The 15,198-nt window shown below is 39.1% G+C and overlaps 4 non-coding genes across 4 annotated transcripts; 1 reads left to right on the top strand and 3 right to left on the bottom strand.

Moving 5' to 3' along the window:
* Positions 1-5,719: 5,719 nt before the first annotated feature.
* Positions 5,720-5,910, bottom strand: LOC119581358. The gene has a single exon (XR_005229503.1). It is a non-coding gene; the product is annotated as a U2 spliceosomal RNA (small nuclear RNA).
* Positions 5,911-7,291: 1,381 nt separating this feature from the next.
* Positions 7,292-7,452, top strand: LOC119581339. The gene has a single exon (XR_005229488.1). It is a non-coding gene; the product is annotated as a U1 spliceosomal RNA (small nuclear RNA).
* A 723-nt stretch (positions 7,453-8,175) lies between these two features.
* Positions 8,176-8,292, bottom strand: LOC119581415. The gene has a single exon (XR_005229550.1). It is a non-coding gene; the product is annotated as a U5 spliceosomal RNA (small nuclear RNA).
* Positions 8,293-14,870: 6,578 nt separating this feature from the next.
* LOC119581414 lies at positions 14,871-14,986 on the bottom strand. Its single transcript, XR_005229549.1, has one exon. It is a non-coding gene; the product is annotated as a U5 spliceosomal RNA (small nuclear RNA).
* Positions 14,987-15,198: the final 212 nt, after the last annotated feature.

The following is a 15,198-nucleotide window of genomic DNA, read 5'->3' as shown; positions in this document are numbered from 1 at the left end:
AATACCTTATGCATTTAAGTTTTCCTTTAGACTCACTAGTCACTACACAGACGACAGTTCATTTTTTACCGTTTTTTCTGCCCTGGAAGTCTACAAGGAAGGGTACAGAACTAAAGCTTCAAAACTAAAGCCAAATATTTTGGGTTAAAACTTTATCGTGATTTTTCTTCTTTTATTATCATTATTGCATTCCTTTATACCTGTTGTTCTTTTGTAGATACCACTGCTAAGATTATTCTTACTAAGACAATCAGTATTATTACAGGTCCAAGTATATTCCTAAAAAAAAGTAAAATCTGTTTAGAATTGGAAATTTAAAATGTTTAAAATGCAGAATTGAATTTACTTTATTCATCCTATTCGTTTTTCTGCCTTCTTTCCGACGGCGATAACTTGTACTCTATTTCCCATTGACCAAAAGCATAATTTCAGTTGATTACTTTATACAAATATAAAAAGTGCTGTTATAAATTGAATAATATGCAAAACATAATTATTATATGTAATAAAAGGCCAACAGCATCTGTGTTCCCGGGCGGTCACCCATCCAAGAAACTGACCAGACCCAACGTTTGCTTAACTTCGCTGATCGGACGAGAAGCGTGCTTTAAACGGGGGTATGATCGTTTGGCGAAGGTTGACAAACGTTAGCCAGTTTTGTGTCAGTGCTCGTCATTTTTATACTTTAATATAATGCGTGATTTACTTTTGCTTCAAACTTCATGCCCATGACATTCCAGTGATAACGATGAGATCTGCTTCGTAATGTAAGCAAAATCACAATCGGGAGTTTTGGAAATTCTAAGTCTATTGTTACCACTTTCTTGCATCTGCCACAAACTTTGACTAATTATCGACTGTGCAACTCTGTAAAGAATACAAGGTTTTACAAGCATATGAAAAAATTTAGTAATATAATATTTGATATGGTTTTCAATGTGTATTCATTCTACTGCATCTCTTGCACAGAGCTAGATGATATAGCTAACCACAAGCAGAAATGACTATTATTGATCTTAAACCTTGAGTGATTTAAAAACACATTTTCCGCTATGTTGTTATTATATACAATCTTTTGTAGTTGTATTTGTATCGTTATGATTTTATTGTTTTAGTTACTGCTATTAACATAGTCATTATTGTCATGAAAATTTGTAATAAGGATGCTACTTAAATGTAAATGTGATCATAAATTAGCATCATATCAATGATATTGGTAATAATATTACGGGCATAATACAAACAAAATGTAGTATCATTTTGATGATAATGATTACCCTCATTCTCAGAACTCCCTCGAGTGTGGGCAAGCTAAGAGGGCTAGGGCGAAAGGCTCTAGTAGAAAAAAACGTTAGGATTCGATTGACGCATTGAACGAAAAGTATCAGTTAATACATCGTGCTAATAGACGTGTTGGTACAGGTGTTACTTTTTGCTGTCAACATACTACTTAGTAAGGAAAATACTAGATACATAACTAGATTAATTGAGTTTTTAAAAAACTTCTATTAAAAAAACGCAGAAACTCAGGTCACGGTGAAAATTCTAGATCTATTTTAGAAAACTCAGGATTTGTAATACTGACTAAAGTTTTGGGTTATATATCAGGAATCGGTGATGAAAAGACAAACAATTTACCAAAGTATATTAAAGTTACAATTGCAACAATTGAAATCCCAAATCACCATTCCTGTGATAAGTTGATCCTTACTGTATTTTCTCTATAGGTTCCTCTTCCGGTCTTTTGTTGCTTCTCTCCCTCAGTATAATAGTGTTACGCCGACCGCCTCGTCTCTCTGCCACCAACACAAGGCAGGCTGGCAGACGGCGTGCTATCCACAGGGTCGTGAAAAACTGAACAGCTCCAAGGGGCACCGAGCACCACAGCGTCCCAGAACATCACGAGGGGAAACGCCACTTGGCGAGGCAGGGCACGAATAAACCACAAAATGACAGTCTTTCCTTTATTTACACAAGTTATTTCCCCGTACACTTTTCTATAGGCACAATACAGGGGGAAAACCAGCATGTCACACTGCACGATACGCTTATAACAGGGCAACACAAAGTTTATCCAGGTCACAAAGGCAAAACAAGGCTTCACAGGAGCAGCACCAACTCGGTCTCTTGGCATGTTCCTCCGCTCCTCCGCTCACAGCCAGCTGCGCCCATTTTTTGCCCAGGTCCCTTCATGTTCACACATGCCCAGGTCCATCCTTTTCATGTTAACACATGTTTTGCACAGAGACAAAGACCCACTGGCGTAGAAATAATATATATAATATATATATATTAAAATTATTTTTTGTATTGTGGGGATGGAAGGAGCCAGTCATTGAAATCTTTGCTGAGGTATTCATTAAGAGTATAGTATGTAATTATCCTTTCTCGTGCTTTCCTACAGCTGTAGCCAAAGGGAAATATCTTGGCCATAGGTGGTGGGATAAAACCTCTACACAAATGCAACCCATGTTATGTTGGTCTTGTAATGAAGAGAGTCTCCTCTTTTCATGTTAATGATTCTAGTGTGGGGAAATTTTAGCTCCAGATATCTTTTTCAGAAAAGGGACTATTATTGTTTTGGTTCTATTCCAGTAAATGTATGGGGAAACTCTTGCACTTCATTGATTCTTCCCATCCTGGGGGATGGCCTTTACAGCATTAAGTACATATGCTTTTGTAACTGGATGGCCCACTTAACTAACCTGTTACATAATTCACAAGATGGTGTTCTGCTTCGAAAGAAGAGTTGTTTTTGTCCGGGTTTTTTGGCTCATTCCTTGGTACCCAGAAAGTTTATGCCTGATTCAGGGATTTTTTACTTCTTTGCAGCCCCCCCAAATTTTGACAGACTAAGCAAATAGAAAAATAAAGTAAAGCCATATGTATATTATGTATATATTATACATATACATACACATACATAAATATATATATATATATATATATATATATATATATATAATATATATATATATAAACATATATAAAATATATAGGGTATTTGTCTATATGAGAAAAAATTTGAAATGTCTCAATTTATTTTAATTTCTTTTTGGGCTTTTCATATGTTTATATATACGGGGGGGCTTCAAAAAGTTTTGTGAAAAAAGAACAGCATGAAAAATGGTTTCAGTTATAATGCTTATTTTTCAACATATGCTGGGTTCAGGTCAATACACTTCTGCAGACGTTGATACCAGCCTTTAAGGCCATTTAAGCTTAGATGGCCTTAATCATTTAAGGTCAATCTAATTTTTGTTATTTTTTGATATAGCAGCTCATTTCCATCTTCAACCGATGGAAAATTGGTACCTTCAAATATTTTTTTAAAGTTTGGAAACAGAAAGAAATGGGGCTAAATTGGGGCTGTAAGGTGGATGTTAGACGATTTCCCATTGAAATTCAGGTAGCACAACTTTTAACTACCGACGCCATGAGCGGTGAAATTGTTGTGGTGGAAGAGAATGTGTTGATGTAACTTTCTAGGTTGTTTTTTTTTTTTTTTTTTTTTTTTTTTTTGTGACAGTTATCTCAAATCACATTCATAATAAGCAGATGTAATTGTTTTCTTGCTCTTGAGGAAGTCAGCTAGCAAAACTCCTTCTGCATCTCGGAAGACAGTTGGCCTTTCCTCTGAACACTCTGATTTTTTGCTTTGACTGATCCACTTCCACCCCTGGGCAGCCACTACTTTGATTGAATTTTATCCTCAGGATCCTACTGGTACAAGCCAATTTTATCCCTGTCACAATTTTCTGCAGAAAAGCTTCAGAGTCCTCATCTCACTTGTTTAAATTTCCATTGAAAAATCTACCCCTCGTTTGCTGCGATCTGGGCACAACAGCCTAGGGACTCAGTGAGGGGAGGGTTGCTTAGCCCCAGACTCTCCACCAGAATTGGTGTGTGCAAAAACCCACAGAGATGTTGAGTGTCTCCTACTGATTCATTGGTTACTCATCTATACTTTTCAGTCATGTTACGGACAGCATCAGCGGTATCCTCAGTATCAGCATGCTTTAAAGCAAATGTTGTAGTCATGATGTTTTGTTAACTAAGCATTTAGGGCCAAAATTGTTCTTTGAAGAAATAATGCATTCATAGTACATATAGTTTTAGTTTAGTCTATCTTCATGGTACTTTATATTATTATTATATTTTTATTTTTATATTTATTTATTATTATATTTTTTTTTTTCAGAAAGCTCTGATACTTATTTTACCATGTACAGTATAAACTTTACATTTCCTACCATATTTGTGTAAAAGCATGCAAGCATTTTATATATGGCAACTAAATTCACATATTACGTCATTCATATAACAATAGGAAATGTGCAAATTCGGTGTAGTAAAATAAAGTCCTAAGTTAAATGTATGTGACATTGAATTTTGAAATTGTTAGTATTATCATACTTTACAGGATCACTTCAAAAGTGCGATTGCCGGGGTTTTTCACCAAGATCCTCGGAATTATTCAAACCCTGATGAGGGCTGTTAATGTAACCCTATGAGCTTAAAACGGATCGAAAGTGTTGTGCTTGAGAGTTTTGATGACCGTTTGTGACGGTTGAATATCAATCCACAAGAAGTATCTTAACCCAACCACCAAAAGATGTATAAGTCTGTCCCCATTAGTTTTTTTTAACATACCGATGGTTCCACATGTGCCCCAGTGACCGATCCCGATTTTCCCATTTCTTTAAATGGCGAGAAAAAGGTTTTTTTTTTTTAATACATTGATATCAATGCTGTTATTATTGTTACTGGTGGTTTATGGTATTAAATGTTATTGAATCTTGGTAACATTTAAAACAATTGATATAATGCAAAAGACCCTTTCTAAAAGTCAATGAAAAGGGTAAACAGGTGAGCTAGGTATACTAAAGACTGACTCCTTGGTGATTAAGCACTTGTAGAGCCATCTGTGTAATACTATAAATAAAACTTGTATTACAGTGGTATGGCATGTAAACTTGCCATCCGTGCCGATTGGTTAAACTTTTGAAAAATGTTAAGAACAAAAATTTTCAATTTTAATGTGTTGCCAGTAAAATATAGGAAGTGTCAGTACTTGTTATTAATGTAATTTTCATCAGTTTTTAAATGTTTAAACCATATTTTAAATAATAAGCCAAATTAAATTTTCTCGCAGATGTAGATACTTTTGTGCTTTCTATTACAAGTAAAACTATTAATATAATCATTATTGCTTTGTCTACTTTTGATGCCACTATTCTTAGTATTGCCACCATGTATAATTATTATACTCGAGTTTTCCCGTACCCCCTTTGTTTCTTAATGTTACGGTAACACCAAAGTCAAAGAATGTGAAGGTGCAATCGTGATTAATTAATGAATGACAAATTCATGTTAGTATACCAAAAGTTACTACACTAAGGTTCACATGGAGTGGGACGGCACTGGTGTTTTAAAACACTTGGAGCTGATGTGATTGTAGCCTTTCCTGTGATATTCGTCAACTAGTTGAATGTTTTATTAATTAATAGCTTCCCAGAGAGATTGGATCAGTCTAGGAGGTACTGCAAAAAGTGGCCAGTTCTCAGAAATCATTTAAATTTCGTTTTTATTTGCAGAAAGGTAACCGTTGAAGTCATATTTTTTTGAAGCTAGTGTAATACCATCTGTTAAGAAGGGTTAATCTTTAATGGTTGTTATTACTTGCAAATAAATATAATTAGATGATATCCTCCCCCGGGGGGAGTGGACAATCCCGGAGGTACTGCAATACCGGGCCGATCCGCGGCAAAAGGGGGAGCAAGCCCTAGCACTTCGCCATTTTCCAAAAATCAGTTTAATATCGTAGATCCCACATGGGGATCGTATCAGATATAAGCTGATAAGAACAGATACTACACTTTGATCTTAGCCAAAAGGCCGAGAAGCGATACTGAAACAAGGTTGTGTGCGTGTCCGAGAAAATGTTTCTGAAGACTTGCTAGTGATATTCTTTATAGATATAAGGATTTAAGCGACATGACATTGGAAGTTATTGAAATCTTGATTGGCATATGAAAATGTTTCCTGTATGAAAATTCCCAGAAACTATTGCGGGGATTTACAAGGATAACTTTATCGGACAAATACTTGTAGCTTCTTAGCCAACTATCACAAAACCTCTTTATTAACACAACTTTCACACCCACAGACACATTGCCTGCATACACACACACACCACACACATATATATATATGCCCAAGGCCTATTACTACTGTATATAAATATTTAGACCCTGTATATTCTGCACACACTGACGTCCATGTGTATGTATGTACTCGTAAAAACGTAAGCGCACACACTAACACGCACGCACACGAACACTTTCGTACATATTCTGTATTTGCATTATACAAGAAAATGTGTGTATATATATAAAATATATTAAAATTATTATATATATATATATATATATACATAATATATATATTATATATATATATAATATATATATTTTATATATATATATATGGAAACCTTAACGAAAGAAAATTATTTTTCTGGGTATACTTGGTAAACATTCTTATCGTTTACTATTATGCATATATATAATATATATATATATATATATATATATATATATATATTATATTATATAATAGAGAGGAGAGAGAGAGAGAGAGGGGAGAAGAGAGAGAGATATTGCGATATTTGATATTAGTCTAACGTAATATAACCAAGATTTAAAATGCATATCCCTGTTTTTGCATTTATATCATGTTTAATATTACATTTCTTACAAATATTTTCGTACATGTGTATCCATCTGTATTTATAGATTTACGAAGGGTTTTTATGAATTGTGTGAGTGTGCATATGGGGGTTTATATATATATATTATAATATTATATAATATATATTAATATATATATATATATATATATATATAAACAAACAAAAATGAAAATCTATATATATAATTTTATATATATTTTATATATATATATATATATATATATATATATATATATATATATATATATATATAGCAACCTACGAAAATTTCCATAAAATGTCACGGAGAAAGATAAAAGTACATAAACGGAAGTACAGCTGAAAAAAGCTTATATAACTATAATTTAGGAAATAATAAGATTGTTGATCATTGACATCTTTGTTCCCAAATACAGTTTTAAAATATGAACATAATTGTAGTTTCATAGTAAAATCTTCGCAAAAGAAATTCCAATTTGATATTGTATTAGGTGTTATAGAGCGCGTGGGGTTTTCTCATAAGTGTGAGCGTGGGTCGGCGGGTGGGGTTGTATTAGCATACTTACTTGGGACAGGAGATACCGTGATCATTTAAGGGGGTTTTTCCAAGGCGAGGCTCACATTGCACTCCGTGGCGCGACCCTTTGCATTAACCCAAATTTTGGGGTTACTCGAGTGCGCAATTTTTGTTAGTTGGGACTGCGTTCGCGCTATCCCCCTTTTTACATATCGTTATACAAATATCCGCTATCCCCTTTTCATATCGTTATAACAAAATCCCTAATCCCCTTTTTACATATCGTTATAACAAAGTATTACATTAGAACTAGCTTCTTAAGTGTTTGGCGAGGGGAAAGATTCTTAAATGGCGTGCATCTCTTAAGCTATGTTTGAATAAAAAAAAAACCCATTACATATATATGATAAACCAAATCAATAGAAAAAAATGTCGAGTGGTATATTTATCTCGTAATTTCTTTTACATACCGGACTACAGATCTTGTAATCCCTTATTAGCTATCCGTTATGAACGATTGGAGATACCATTGCGAAAAAAATACAATACGAAGACTTGACAACTATTTTATTTATTATTATTATTATTATTATTATTTATTAGTTTTTTTTTCATTTAACTACCCTAATATATAGAAAACATTGATTTTTTTCCCTTTTAGTAAATGTTGTTGATCAAATAGTTGCTAATTTTGCGTATCAATTTAGCGTATATTTGTTTTAAGAATTTTGTTTTATTTTTTCCTTCAGAAAATATAAATTTAACATTCCTAAAACTTCAAGATGTGGGTTTTAGATGAGAAGAAAGTGTATGAATTTTTAGGGTCTATTGAATGGAATGGGCATTCAACAGTTTATTAAAAACTGAATCCCTTGAACTATATACATTAATCAAATGTTTATAGTCTTAACATATCATTTTAATGGAACCCACCGAGTGGGCTATAGAATAAATTGATAAGAACACTAAGTTGTTCCCCTCCCCCGAAAAACCTTTAGTAAAAGCGAAAGATTTATGCGTTTTGAAAGGGAAACCAGAGTTAGTATAAAAGGGCACCAGTAACCACAAAAGGGAGGCTGGGGAAAAACTTTGAAAGATAAATAAAGAGCCCCGAAAGGTTTATGTGAAGTAAATAGATATTTATCTTACAAGGATTAGCACACTTAAAAGCAAATGTTTAATCATGATGTTCAAATTAACCAAGTATAATTGTCAGGCAGATTTCCCTTAAATTTAGATAAAAACACTTGAAATTGAAACTCGCATATGAATACCGTTACTATCATAAACAATCAACATCGATTTTTTTTTTAAAGATTCATGAATCTTTGGATTCAAAAACAAAATCATCTAGGAGTAGTTAATATATTATATGCACCTAAAATTTCGTTGGAAATATCATGAAGAAATATGCTTTCCTAGTAGATATGGTTTAGTTTATTTTGCACCTCTATGGCTTATTAGTTTTGAAATGGTCAAACTATGCCCACATATTGCATCATACATGTACCCAACATATCGCGTGAAAATCCGGTGTAGTAGAACGAAGTTGTTAGTAAAAAGTAGTCTGTGAATAACATCGACTCGAAACCATGATCATCCTTTCATAGGACCACAGACTATAAGTTGTGGCGATTGCCGGTTTCTCGCCGAGATGCTCCCCCCGGGGACAAATAAAAAAGTTTTTTGTTAAAAAAAAAAAATTTTTTTTTTTTATCGCGCCACGATAGGAACTGTAGTGTAATCCTCTGAGCGGGAGCGGCGCTGTCCAGTGTTGTGCTTGAGAGATTTGATTACCGTTCTGACTCGGTTTACCGATGCTCAGAGGAGGATACAATCCACAAGTCTGAAGTATAGTAACTCCTAACCAAGGCAAAAAAAGAACATAATTAACAAAACTGAGAGCTTGCCACTTATAGAAAAAACTTGAACAGAAAATGTAAGTCAACATTTCACTAAATATTGGGATTAAATGTTTACATGAAAATTTCATTATAAACAACTATTGTTCGAAATATAAATATAGCCACCTGATACTTGCTACTAGCAGAACTATTAACATACTGATTAACCATACGACTTCTTTATCTACAGTTGATATTATTATGCATGCCACGTCTTTTATTATTGTGAATATTATATTACTACTAGCAATTTTTAGATACCTGTAAATTCTGTCCCCCTCTGTTTACTTCCTGTAAATTATATGGCAACCACAACCACGTTCGCGCTATCCCCCTTATTGCCTTATCGTTATGCGGAAGGAATTCCTCGGAAAACCCACCTGTATAAGTCAAAATTATGATGGTATACCAGCTCCTTAAATTATTTTCAGTTTTTTGATATATTCCCCCCCCCCCCCCCCCAGTGCTTTCATTTAAACTTGCCCCAAAGAAGAAAACTTGCCTGACGATTCTTATTTTATGCTGGTAAAGTATTATGCAACCCCCATTTCATAAATGTATGATTTGTATTCCGATATTAGCTACTGAATATTCGAACATTGGAGGTTGTAACAAAACAGAAAATATCCCACTATATATACAAGTACAAAGAATTGGGTAGTGAAACAGATTTGACCTTATAATGGGTGGTAAGTATCAGTAATATGTTTTTGAAAAATGTAATGTTACATTTACTTACTCCCAAAACCGGATGGGCATGCATTTAATAACATGCATGCTCCTGTGCGTTTACTTTCTTTTGTATTTTTATATTATTATTATTATATTTGTTACACATAGAAGGCTACCTTTTTACAAGTCACTATGAGGCAATTGCAAGTACTTCCTATTCGTCCCTGTTTACCCTTTTCCCTGTTTTTCGAAATATTTTAGATGTTCGTACCAAGATCAGTACCATAATATAATGTCTAATACTAAGAACTAACACCATCGATATTCATAGCATTAAGTAAAGAAACCATTTTCCCGCAAATTCAAGCAAAGGTGAAATAGGTAAGGCGCAAGGTCTACTATAGACTCCTTTGTGGCTACAACACTTACAGAGCAATAATAATAATAATAATATGTTACGCCGACCGCCGCGTCTCTCTCACACCAACACAAGGCAGGCTAGGCCCGACGGCTGCATCCACAGGGTCGTGAACACTGAACAGCTCAATAGGCACCGAACACCACAGCGTCCCAGAACACCAGGATAGGACGCCAAGTGGCGAGGGCAGGGCACGAAGTAAACACAAAATGACAGTCCTTTCCTTATTTACCACAAGTTATTTACGCCGTACTTTTCTATAGGCACAATACAAGGGGTGAAAACCATCATGTCACACTGCACGATACTGCTTATACAGGGCAACACAAGTTTATATCAGGTCACAAAGGGCACACACGAGGTCTTCACAGGAGGAGCCCCACTCCGTCTCTTGCTTGTTCCTCCGCTCACAGCCAGCTGCGTCACGTTTGCCCAGGTTCCTTTCATGTTCGACACATGTTCGCCACAGTCTCCGAAAGACAACACAGGCGTAGCACTATCCCCCCCTATCAAGCATACACCCGTCTGCTCTGACATACCTAAAACATGAACAAACGACAGAAAATTTAAATAAATCAGTTCTCAAACACAAAATCTTTCATCCAGCGCGGCTTTCTTCGCTCTCTCTTGAGTCGCCCTCTGGAGGAAGGAGTGGGCGGAGGTAGATTTGGCAGTGGCACCCAGAGGATTCTTCTGCCCCAAGACCTTTGCTCATGGTCACCACTTGACGTCTGCTGATCGCCCTCCACCGGCCAATGCTCGTCCCCTATCTCGTTCAGCGTCTGCCCACGTCCCTCAAATCGCCGCTACTGGGCTAACGTCATCTCTTTTTCACCATGGCCCCTGATTAGCTTCCTGGCCCATGGTAACGCCACAGCCGCCGGTGCGCCAAGTCCCTCGAGGAAGTCAGGCAATGCCCACACCAACCAACTCCTCGCTCACGCGAGCTCTTCTTGGACGCTCCATTCCACACAAGTGCCCAGCGTTGCACCGAGCTTGGCACCTTCAGGTCCCTTATCAGCGAATTTAGCTACTTAAACTGTAACTAACCCCTCCCCTGGTCCAACAATGCTCCACCCAACCGCTACGCCACAGCCAGCTGCATGGTTTTGGATGGCTCCACAGCCCTCTAACTCCACGCTCACTACTGACCGTCGACACCGGATTTATAGACCTCTGTCCTGGGGGCAGGTGCAGTCGCTCAGCCATAACTACCTCTGCACAGCCAAACCTCTGGAATCAAAGGTCACATCTTTCACCGTGCACCTCACCAGCTTCCATCCCAGGTCGACAACACCCTTACTCTGCGTCAGGTAGTAAGGCCCCTAGCAAGCGTGCTCGTCCAGATCGGCCACCTACACCGCCAGCCGCTGCACCGTGCTGCCCCGCCAATACGAGCCTCCAACTGCCCCTGAGCTGCGCACAATTGCCCCGTGACATTCACACAGTCTCTGTGGTGCGTCGGAAGTCCGCACTAGTGCCAACATATCGGCGCACTAGGGTTCTTCTCAGCCCCCAGTGTCCACTGTCAGGCGGCATGGGCTTCCCATCTATTGAGCCCTCCACCTGCATCCGTGCTGGTTCGACGGCACTTAACCCAAGTCGGGGCCCGAAACCGAAGGACGGCTGGGTTTTCGGCCCCCTTCTCCAGCCTGTCCGAGTTTTCCGCCTGTAACCACTTCCTTAGCCTTAGGACATGCACTCGGATGTGAATCATACCTACCACGTCCTTGCAGCACTGCTGGAAGGCATCAGAATCCTCCAGTTGGTAGGACGTGTTCTCCGCTCCCTATGACACTGACTACGTCTGGTGCCCTTCCTCACTGCAGCCCCAACACAAGCCTTGGAATGGTTCTAGGGCTCACCTTCCTCAATGCTACCTTCTCCACTTTAGCCTCCGGCCCGGAGGTCACGGCGGGGCTGAGCAAGCTGGGCCTAGGCTCACTGGTTTGCCTTCAGGAAAGGCCTCGAACTCCAAGGAGGCCCTTTTGCAGCGCCACCTGCAGGTTCCTCAGGGTGTGCCTCTCAATGTAGATTTGCAGCTGCTTGTCCTGCCAGCGTCACAAAGAAATCGCGGTCCAGGGACCACGATCATATCTTCCCGCAGCCGCAGGGTACGACCTCCTTACCAGCGCCCCTCCACATCCTGCGCAGCTGGGACAGTGTCTCGCCATGCTCAACGATTCCGCTTTCTTCAGGGGGCCCGATATACCTCGCCTGGTGGTGGTGCCCGAAACGGCGTTTCAAGCCTCTCCCGCCACGCTGGTGTAAGAGGCATGTTGGGGATTGCTGGCAGATCCCCACCCTTCCCACCGCGGGGCCCCTTAGCGCTGTTACGCAGCTTGTAGGGCCTTCTCTTCCTGGCTCCAGCCCTGGGCAAATTCCAGTATTTCAAATTGGTCGACATATGCCTCCCAGGCCCACCTTCGTCGTACTCAACTACTTACGCTTCACAGAATGTCTGGAGGCCGAGGGGCTGCGGGTGGAGACGCGTGCCGTGAACTAACACTCCCGGGGGGGATGAAGGGGTAGGAGGAAACGAGGCGGGTTGACCGGTCCGATTTGCCGCCACCTATATCCAAGGGAGCGTTCCGATGGGTCCCCAAAATTCTGCAGTCGACCACTGCTCCGACACGACGCTGCTAGCCGGGGGTTTCCTCCACGGAACCCCACGCAGACCCCATTAAACCTGACACTCTGGCATCTTTGCCAGAACCTCGTCTGCCTTCTCTGCTTGCAAGCGTTACTACCGTCGTGACGCCGCTTATCTCCTTCACTTCCTCCCTCAGGCCCTGACCTTCGCCCTCAGAGTCTGCACCTCCTCCATCATTTCACTCTTCACGGCGTTGCAAAGGCCTTGTCGGTGTACTGCTGCGTTTCCATCTTCCACAGATGCAAGATTTTTCTCTGTAGCACCTCAACAAGTTGGCAAACGTTCCTCTTGCCTTCCTTGCCTGCATCTGACGAGATGGTGCGCCTGCTCGCGTGCCCTCTGTGCCTGCTCTTCCTGCCCTTTGTGCCATTTCCTCCTCCCTCATACCGGCCAGCATGGCAGTGATCAGGTTCCCATCTGGCTCGGCTTCCACCTCACTCGTGCCCTGCCTCAGCATAGCCTCCTCCTCGCTCATGGCTGCCGCCATCTTTGGACTACATGATAATCGCGCGTCACTGATCAAATATCACAAATCCCCACTCCTGACACCATTTGTACGCCGGTCGCCTCGTCCTCTGCCCCAACACAAAGCAGGCTAGGCAACGGTTTATATACAGGGTCGGGACACTGAAACACTCAAGAGGCACCGAACACCACAGCGTCCAGAACCCAGGAGAGAAACGCCAGTGGCCGAGGCATGGCACGAAGTAAACACAAATGACAGTCTTTCCCTTTATTTACCTTATTTACCCGTACACTTTCTATAGGCACAATCCAGGGGGAAACCAGCATGTCACACACTGCACGATACTGCTTATAACGGGCAACACAAAGTTATATCAGGTCACAAGACAAGTGCACACACGAGGTCTTCACAGGATGATCCAACCCAACCTCCGTCTCTTGGCTTGTTCCTCCGCTCACAGCCAGCGCGTCATGTTTTGGCCCAGGGTTCCTTTCATGTTAACACATGTTTCGACAGTCTCCGAAAGACCCACTGCGTAGCAAATAATAATAGCTAACAATAACAATACCAATAACAATAATAAAATAGGTCACGAAAAGTATTTCCTGGCGACATTGAGTTAAATGTTGTTTACTTTATGAAGACTAGCTTCAAGTAGCAACATTTGGCAATATTAATCTAATTGTGCATGTTTTTCTTCACTTAAGGGATTTTTATTTCATCAAAAATATTCTGAACACAAAAAGTAACAGTTATTTTTTAATTACAATTACGATTTCCCATACGCAGTTTCCGCTATATAGTAAGGTGGACATAATTTGTCGTAACTGTTGGTTGTCAGTCGTTTCCTATGCTTTTAACGTTACGGATGAAAACGGTTTTCTCGCGTGGTTATGCTATCATTATCATATATTTGATTAATGAAATTGTAATGTTCACCACACATAATATAGGGTGGGAGTGTATCTCAGAGTAGATCTAAATGTAAATATAGTAGGTAGACCCATAGCGTGTTATTGTATTACACGTACACACGCACACGCACAGGCACAGCACACAGACACAACGCACGCGCGCCACGCACATGCCCACATACACAACGCACGGCGCGCGCGCGCCTCACACACATCGAAATCGCACACAAATCAATTTGAAGCCATAGCTAATGTTACACTTTATTTTATTTCTATAATAAAGATAATCCTTTTCACCACCAAGTAAATGAAAAATAGGATGAAGTGAACTATGATGAGAATTGTGTAAAAATATAGTAACTTTAATGATTTACGTCGAACACCAAATGTTGGCTTTTTGATGGGCAAATGATGTATAACTTATATAAAATGGAAAAACAATCATTTTTTATAGCCGAGGATGGAAGGGTTAAATCCTATTAACCCAAAATAATTGAAAACCAAAATAATGAATATATAGCAGATCAAGACATTCTCCTTACTATAAGAATAGGTTTTATTTAATCATTATATATTTATGTTCAAGTTGAGTTTGAACCCCCCGATTGGGCTATAGAAAAAATTGAGTAAGGACTCATTGGTTGTTCCCTCCACGGAATCTTTAGTCAAGGCGGAAAGATTTATGCGTTTTGAAGGGAAACCAGAGTTACAAATAAATGGTAACCGAATTGACCACAAAGGTAGACTGCGGATCGTAGAGCGATGTGTATAAGGGCAAGAAAGCGTATCTTGAATAAAGCGCTATTATTTTACTTAATAAGGATTAGCTCGCCATTAAAGTAAATGTGTTATGATATTTCGTTAACCAAAATATAAGTCCAGGTAGTTTGAACATAACGAACTTAACAAAATGAAATTTGA

This window comes from Penaeus monodon, chromosome 14 (assembly GCF_015228065.2).
Source record: "Penaeus monodon isolate SGIC_2016 chromosome 14, NSTDA_Pmon_1, whole genome shotgun sequence".
NCBI lineage: Eukaryota > Metazoa > Arthropoda > Malacostraca > Decapoda > Penaeidae > Penaeus > Penaeus monodon.
This window is presented reverse-complemented; position numbering and strand designations above follow the sequence as displayed.